Source organism: Bos grunniens, chromosome 22 (assembly GCF_055505025.1).
Source record: "Bos grunniens cultivar Pamir isolate PY7600 chromosome 22, Bosgru_T2T1.0, whole genome shotgun sequence".
NCBI lineage: Eukaryota > Metazoa > Chordata > Mammalia > Artiodactyla > Bovidae > Bos > Bos grunniens.
In genome coordinates, this window is record NC_141186.1 from 2,676,869 (window position 1) to 2,686,335 (window position 9,467).

The window sequence follows — 9,467 nt, forward strand, 5'->3', positions numbered from 1 at the left end:
TTCAGAAACAAGGTAAAATTCAACAGATTTTTACTATGAAAAGTAAACAAAAACTAACTTTCATGTGGCAAATATTCCATAAAAATATTTACAATCCATTTAATACGCAGGGTAAATACCAGTACTACCTAAGGGGCTTAATAAGTGAAAGCCCAACAACCCAATAGAAATTAAGTTGTCAAAGGATATTACAAGACAACAGATGTGTGAGCACACTCTTTAAACCAAATTCAGCATTGAAACCAGCCCAGGAAAAAGCCATAATGATAATCAGTTCATGATTATCAGCTGAGGAAACATATCTAAACCACAGAACATGACTCATCTGTGGGAGAGAGTCACCATCATTCTATAAACACAGTGCCTGGAAAGGTACTAAAGATACATGATGACGGCAATATTTCTACTCTCACTGAAGCCATGCTATTAATAAGATGCTCTACTCTAGTTACCCTTAGGGAAATGGGGGCCAGTTCTAGAGAAAAGTGCTAAGATTCTTAGTGCTTCCAGCTATTTAGTCTCAGAATAGTGTCCTCTCATCCTATTTCACATCAAAAACTGCTGCTCAAAATTGTGATATGTTAAGAGTGTAGTTAAAATATCGCTAGAGAATAGGCCAGAAAAAAATCGATTCCATTTAAGAACATTTTTACTGAAGTTTAGTTGATTTACAGTGCTGTGTTAGTTTCAAGTACACAGCGAAGTGGTTCAGTTATACATATATCCGGGCTTCCATGGTGGTTTGGTGGTAAAGAATCCGCCTGCAATGCAGGAGACCCAGGTTCAATCCATGTGTCAGGAAGATCTCCTGGAGAATGGAATGGCTACCCACTCCAGTATTCTTTCATGGAGAATTCCACGGGCAGAGAAGCCTGGTGGGCTGTACCCATGAGGTCGCAAGGAGTCAGACACGACTGAGCAAGTATCACCTTCACTATATATATATATATATACATTTTCAGATTCTTTTCCATTATAGTTTGTTGCAAGGCATTGAGTATAGTTCTCTTGTTGTTTACCTATTTTATGGGACCTTGTTGTCTACCTATTTCATATATTGCAGTGTCTACCTATTTCATATATTGTAGTGTATATCTGGGAGAAGGCGATGGCACCCCACTCCAGCACTCTTGCCTGGAAAATCCCATGGACGGAGGAGCGTGGTAGGCTGCAGTCCATGGGGTCGCGAAGAGTCAGACACGACTGAGCGACTTCACTTTCACTTTTCACTTTCATGCATTGGAGAAGGACACAGCAACCCACTCCAGTGTTCTTGCCTGGAGAATCCCAGGGACGGGGGAGCCTGGTGGGCTGCCGTCTATGGGGTCGCACAGAGTTGGACACAACTGAAGTGACTTAGGAGCAGCAGCAGCAGCAGCAACAGCAGTGTGTATCTGTTAATCCCAAACTCCTAATTTATCTGCCCTCTGCCCTCTTCTCTCTCCCCGTTGGTAACCATAGTTTGTTTTCTATGTTTGTGATTCTGTGTTTGTTTTGTAAATTAGTTCATCTGCATATTTTTTTTTTTTAGATTCCACATATAAGTGATATCAGGTGATACTGTCTTTTTCTGACTTACTTCATTCAATATGACCCATGTTGCTGAAAATGGCGTCATTTCATTCTTTTTCATGGCTGGGTATACCACTATATATATACACATACATACATACACATATATACCACATCTTCTTTATTCATTCCTCTGTCAATGGACATTTAGGTTGCTTCCATGTCTTGGCTATTGAATTAGAGTTTTCTCCAGACATATGACCAGGAATGGGTTTACTGTATCACACAGCAATTCTATTTTTATTCTTTAAGAAACCTCCATGTTGTTCTCCACAGTGGCTAAGCCAATTTGCATTCCCATCCGGAGTGCAGAAATGTTCCTCTCTCTCCACCCTCCCCAGGACAAACTCTTTGTAGACTTTTTGATGATGACCTTTCCGACTGGTGTTAGGTGGTAGGTTCCTCACTGTAGTTTTGGTTTACCTTTCTCTAATAATTAGTAATGGGGCTTCCCTGGTGGCTAGGTGGTAAAGAATCTGTCTACCAATGTAGGAGATATGGGTTTGATCCCTGGGTCAGGAAGATCCCCTGGAGAAGGAAATGGCAACCCACTCTAGTACTCTTGCCTGCAAAACCTCATGGACAGCGGACCCTGGCAGACTATAGTTCATTAGGTTGCAAAAGAACTGGACATGACTTTGTGACTGAACAACAATAATTAGTGATATTGAGCATCTTTTCACATGCCTGTTGGCCATCTGTATGTCTTATTTGGACAAATGTGTATCTAGGTCTTCTGCCTATTTTTTTATTGCATTTTTAAAAATATTAAACTGTATGAGCTATTTGTATACTTTGGAAATTAATCCCTCATAGTAGCATTATTTGCAAATATTTTCTCCCAGTCTGCAGGATGTCTTTTCATTTTGTTTATGGTTTCCTTTCCTTTACAAAACTTTTAAGTTTAATTAGGTCCCATTTGTTTATTTTGTTTGCATTTCTGTTGCTCTAGGAGACAGATTTTTAAAAAATACTGCTGTAATTTATATTAAAGAGTGTTCTGCCTGTGTTTTCCTCTGAGATTTTTATAGTGTCTAGTTTTACACTTAAATCTTTAATCCATTTTGAATTTGTGGGTGTATGTGTGTGTGTTTGTATGGTGTTAGAGAATATTCTAATTTCATTATTTTACATGTAGCTGTCTAGTTTTCCCAGCACCACTTATTAAGGAGATGTCTTTTCTTCACTGTGTATTCAGGGCCCCTTTGTCATGGATTAATTGACCATACATGTGTGAGTTTATCTCTGGACTTTCTATGCTATTCCACTGATCTGTATTTGTTTTTGTGCCAGTACTGTACTGTTTTGAATACTGTAGGCTTGTAGTATAGTCTGAAGTCAGGGAGCTTGATTCCTCCAGCTGTTCTGCTTTCTCAAGATTATTTTTGCTATTCAGGGTTTTTTGTGTTTCCATACAAATTTTAAAATTTTTTGTTCTAGGTCTATGAAAAATGCCATTGGTAATTCGATAGGGATTGCATTGAATCTGTAGATTGCCTTGGAGAGTATGGCCATTTTAACAATGTTGATTCTTCTAATGCAAGCAGACAGTATATCTTTTCATCTGTTTGTGTTGTCTTTAATTTCTTTTATCAACATCTTATAGTTTTCAGGTGGGTCTGTTCCTAGGTATTTCATTCTTTTTTGATGTAACAATGAAATTGATTCTATTTTTAAAGCCACAATTTATTACCTGTGACTTTGGAGATGTAAGTTTCCTTAGCCTCCTTGATTTCCTTATCAGCAAAATGGTGGCAGAGCACTTGCTCGCTCACCCAGACCCTGGGGCTGCTGTGAACTTGTGATCATTGGGCACAAGTGGGAAATGGCTACACTGCAATGAAGACCACAGAGAAGAGAATAAACACAAGATTTTGATATTAACAAAAACCATTGGTAAAGACTGAAATTTTGCGGTCTTTTGGAAAAGTTCAGAGAGAATAGGGAATACATTTGTTTCCTGGTTTATACACAGAAAAAATGGAACATGAAGAATTGAGGTAAACTCTTTACCCAAAATCATACAATGTCTTGCTTTCCATTGTATGTTTTCTCTAGAATACTTTAATAGCACTTATATTCACTAAAATCACAAAAGGAAACCAGTCTTTACATCCTTAGTCTTGAAATCAAGACATTTTATTTGGAAGGTGTTGAGTTGTGTCCCAACCTAATGTGACTGTTTTTGGAGACACAGTTTTTAAAGAGGTAATTAAATTAAAATGAAGTGATTATAATGGGCCCTAATTTAATATGACTTGTGTCCTTATAAGAAGAGGATATTGAAGACAGATTGGTTCAGAGGGAAGACTCATGTGAAAACGCAGGGAGAATATGACCATCTAATTCACATGCAAAATAATGAAATTTGACCCTCATCTTACATAAGACACAAAAATCAACTCTTTAATTAAAGACTTAAACATAAGACCTGAAACTATAAAAATCCTAGAAGAAAAATTAGGGGAAAAGCTTCATGACATCCATCTTGGCAATGATTTCTTGGATATGACTTCAAAATCATAAACAACAAAAGTGAAAATACACAAATTGAACTACATCAAGTTAAAAAGGTTTTACACAGCAAAGGAAACAATCAACTGAGTGAAAAGGCAACTTACATAATGGGAGAAAATATTTGAAAACAGTTTATACGATAAAGGGTTAATATCCAAACAATATAAGAAATGCTTACAACTCAATAGCAAAAAAGCAAATAAACCGATTAAAAATGGGCAAAAACACTTGAAAACACATTTTCCAAAAAGATTTAAAATAGCCAACAAACATGAAGAATAGCATGAAGCATTAAGTATCTGTATAGAACATAATATATAAAAAAAAATGCTCAACACAACACTGGTCTTCAGGGGAATATAAATCAAAACCATAACGTGATGTCACCTCACACCTGTGAGGACGGTTATTATCAAAAAGTCAAAAGAAAACAAATGTTGGTGAGGATGTGGAAAAATTGAGGTTCTTGTACACTGTTGGTTAGGGATGTAAAATAGTGCAGATGCTATGGAAAACTACAGATGTTCCTTAAAACATTTTAAAATGAAGTTAAATTATCTAGCAATTCCACTTCTGGGTGTGTGTACCAAAGAATTGAAATCACTTTCTGGAAGAGATATTTTCAGTCCCATAATCATTGCAGCATTATTCACATTAGTCAAGATATGGAAATAACCTAAATGTCCACCAAAGGATGAATGAACAAAGAAGCTGTGGGATGAATATGTAATGGAATATTATGCAGCCTTTAAAGGGAAATCTTGCTAAATTCGACCACACAGATGAATCAGGAGGACATTCAACTAAGTGAAATAAACCAATCACAGGACAAATACTGTATGATTCTACTTAACATGAGGTACCTAAAATAGTCAGACCTCAGAAGCCAAAAAGAAATGTGATTGCCAAGAGGAATGTGGAAAAGGAATTGGTGAGTTGCTATTCAGTGAGTATATCATTTCAGTTTTGGAAAGTGAACAAGTTCTAGATGTCTGTATACAACTTGTGCCTGTCATTAACAATATCGTATTGTGTACTTAGAAATTCAGAGGGTAGATCGCATGTTAAGTGTTTTTACCACTAGAAAAGTGTTTTAAATATGAAAGAAAAACAAAAGATGGCCATCTCTATACCAAGAAGAGAAGCCTCAGAAGAAATCAATTCTCCTGACACCTTGAACTTGCACTTCTTAGCTCCTGAGCTATGAGAAAATACATGTGTATTGTTTCAGCTCCCCAGTGCATGTTCCAGCAACCCTAGCCAACTAATACAGAAGGATCCTTCTTATTGTTGTAAATCTGTTTTTTAAGGGGATTCTTTACCAAGCATTGCCAAGAGGCAATGATATCAGTCTGTTTTACAGAATTAGGGAAATTGCTCTTTCTTTGTTGAGCTCTAGATTCACAATTATAAGTCAACTTTCTGAGCCCAGGATGTTTAAATCCTGATTAAGTGCATGTGATGAATAGAGAATGCATTAACCAGTTGGTGGTAGTTTTGTGTGTTTACATGACCTGGTTACACACACTTTCCTTAAATCATCAGCTGCATAGACCCCATTAATAAAGAAGTGACGTGTGGAGAGATGACAGTTGTACAAGTTATAAATAGACTGTCTAGGCCCTAGGGGTAGGGGTGGGGAGGAAGGGAGGAGGCTGGGATAAGCCAAACCATGGCGATGACAGTAACCGTTTCATAGCCAAGCACCACAGAACTGTGTCACATGAACAAGTTCAATGCTTTGGAAGTTTTTAACTTGGACATACACGATACAGTGTTGCTAATGACAGGCACAAGTTGGGTACAGTTCTAGATTACGGCCAGGGGAGACTATCTGTAATGGTGCTTCCCAAATGAAATGTGCCTACAAATTAGCTGAAGATCTTGTAAAATGCAGATTCCGGTTCAGACAGGCCTGGGGTAGGGCATGAGATTCTGCCCTTCTAACAAGCTCCCAGGTAATGTCACAGCTGATGGTTTGAGGACAACGCCTTAAGTAGAATTTGCACTACTCAAAAGAAAAAGAGAAGAAAGTAGACCATAGAGGCATTAAAAGGAAATTTAGAACCTAAAGCAACTAGAGAAAGAAGAACAAACAAAACCAAAAGTTAGTAGAAGGAAAGAAATCATAAAGATCAGAGCAGAAATAAATGAAATAGAGACAAAGACAATAAAAGATCGCTGAGACTAAAGTTGGTTGTTTGACAAGGTAAACAAAATTGATAAACCTTTAGCCAGACTCATCAAGAAAAAAAGAAAAATTTAGAGCTTTATTATTAATTTAAAGAAATACAAATCAATAGCCAGTTGGGGAAGAATGCTGTTAGCTTAACGAAATACAAATTGAAAGGATCAGACAGCATGCTCTACCTACGCATTTGGCGAAGCTCTGAAGATTCTGACACGTGATAGGAGATAGTATGCAAGTCTCCCATGGGTCAATGGTTAGAATGCTAATTAAAATAACTTGGAAAGTGAGGATCCAGCCCTATCTATTAAAACTGTAAAGGCCTATAATTTAGAGCCCAATATTTTCACTTCTGGGCTTCCATGGTAGCTCAGCTGGTAAAGAATATGCCTGCAATGCAGGAGACCCTGGTTCAACTCCTGGGCTGAGAAGCTCCCCTGGAGGAGGGCATGGCAACCCACTCCAGTATTCTTGCCTGGAGAATCCCCATGGACAGAGAAGCTTTGTGGGCTACAGTCCATAGGGTGGCAAAGAGCCAGACACGACTGGGCACAGCACAGCACTTTTTCACTTTTGCAAATGTATTCTACAAATTTACTCACATTTGTGCAAAAACACTTTTTTTTTGTAAAAAAGGATGTATGTGTGAATATACTTATTTTTAAAATTTTTTAGTTTATATTGGACTATAGTTGATTTACAATCTTGTGTTAGTTTCAGGTGTACAGCAAAGTGGTTCAGTTATACACATGCACGTATCTATTCTTTTTCAAATTCTTTTCCCATTTAGATTATTACAGAGCACTGAGCAGAGTTCCCTGTGCTATACAGTAGGTCCTTGTTAATTATTTATTTTAAATATAGTAGTGTTAATTAAACGTCAGTCCTAAACTCCCAATCTATCCTCCCACCTTCCCCTTTGATAACCATAAATCTGTGAGTCTATTTTGGTTTTGTAAATAAGTTTACTCATGTCATTTTTTTTTTAAGATTCCACACATAAGCAATATTATATGATATTTGTCTTTCTCCTTCTGACAGAAAATCCAGTCATCATGGTTTACTCAAGAATGGTGAGTTCCAGGAACTATATTTAATATCCCGTGATAAACCATAATGGAAAAGAACATGAAAGAGAATGTATATATACGAAACTCCTGTGAATTCCTGCAAGAAAAACAATTTTTTTTTCATCTGTGGTTCTTTATAACTCACTAGCTTAGCAAAATACAGAAACGAAGGAAATCGAGTTTTACAGCTAGATGTTTTTCATTTCTGCATTTGAGCAAAACAATGTATAGGGTTCTTCCCCTACCTCCCTTTCCGACACTCCCTTTAGCAAAAATACTCCTCTGGGCAGAGTGACTGTACACTTTGGCACAACTCTTTTCAGATCCCCTAGTTCTCTTTACAAAATCCTCCTAACTCTTTACAAATCCCCCCAGTTCTCTGGAGGGAAGTAATGGGATGGCCAGAATCCACAGTCCAGTGCCCAGGGCAACATCTCTAGCTTTCCTTTTATTTGCAGGAAAAAAGATTGGAGAAAAGGGATGCCTGGTCTCTCTATTCATTCTGTTGACATTTCTGCCATCACACCCCACAGCACCTGTTCAATTTTCTCAAAAAATTGGGGATCCTCAGCTCATGGAGAAGTTGGCTTCTTCCATGACTGCCTGCTACGAGCTGTGTGTATTTCTATTGATCACATTCAGTTCAATTGAGCCGCTCAGTCGTGTCTGACTCTTTGCGACCCCATGGACTGCAGCACACCAGGCTTCCCTGTCCATCGACAACTCCCGGAGCTTGCTCAAAGTCATGTCCACTGAGTCAGTGATGCCATCCAACCATTTCGTCCTCTGTCATCCCCTTCTCCTGCCTTCAATCTTTCCCAGCGTCAGGGTCTTTTCAAATGAGTCAGTTTTTCACATCAGGTGGCCAAAGTATTGGAGTTTCAGCTTCAGCATCAGTCCTTCCAATGAATATTCAGGACTGTTAGAATGGACTGGTTGGATCTCCTTGCTGTCCAAGGAACTTTCAAGAGTCTTCTTCAACACCACAGTTCAAAAGCATCAATTCTTTGGTGCTCAGCTTTCTTTATAGTCCAACTCTCATATCCATACATGACTACTGGAAAAACCAAAGCTTTGACTAGATGGCTGTAATGCCACCATCTTTTCTATTATAACCCTTCTCCTCCTGCATGGTGGTTTTAAAAATTATTTTTTAAAGCAATGCAACATCGGATCCAATTAGGCTTTAACCAAAGCTGGGAGAGGGCTCATCTGAGCTTTGAAATATCAGAAATATCAGTTCTAGTCCTGTCCCTCCAGGCAAGAAAAGGGGTATTTCAGCCCAGACTGCAAACAGAGAGCTGGTCTAAATGGTAGAAAGTCAGAAAACAGAGGAGATGGGCAGAGTGCAATGAAGAGCATTTGAGGAAACCAGTGAGGTTCCCAAGGAAAATGGCTAAAGTGCCAGGCTTCTCTTTAGTTTTTGCATTTCTCACGTATGCTGGCTGCAAAAAGAAATTCTGTGACTGGAGTATAATCGCCTCTTTCTTTCCAACCTCCTAAACATGGATGCTCTTTGCAGTCAACACAAGGAGATCATCCTGTCAGATCCCACTGTCCAAAATAAAGCTCAGCAGGTCTAGAAGTAACACACATTATCTAGTGACTAAAGACTCAATGAGGCCTCAGCAGGATCCAGCTCAGTCTATATCCCCATAAATTGGTGTTGTTGGTAGCTTTTTTCCAAACTTCAGAGAAGAAGCTAGATTTTAAAACTAATCATTGTAACATTAAAAAAATCACCACTCTTCAATCTTTATCTTTCCTTAGAGCTGTTGTTGGTCATTCTTGCTTTTAACTTTTCCTTATGTTGATAATTTCTTTTTCTCCAAATTTTTCCTTAAGAGGAGTAAGTTAATAGAAAGAATAAAGACATCAAAACAAGGGCCAGAAAATCATCTTGGACTTGGAAGGACAGTATTGATGGGAACCAAGGAGGGGGCTGGAGTATATGGGCCCTCAGAGAAGACAATCAATAACTTCGGCAGGGTCTGACCTGGCTTGGCTTTTGTTAATGAAATCCTCTCCCTGCTGGAGCCACAGGAAGGAGATGAATTGAGAGTGCTAGCTCATTGCAGACTGTTCGGTGCTGAGCTTCTCCTCCTTCAACCTTTGGAAAG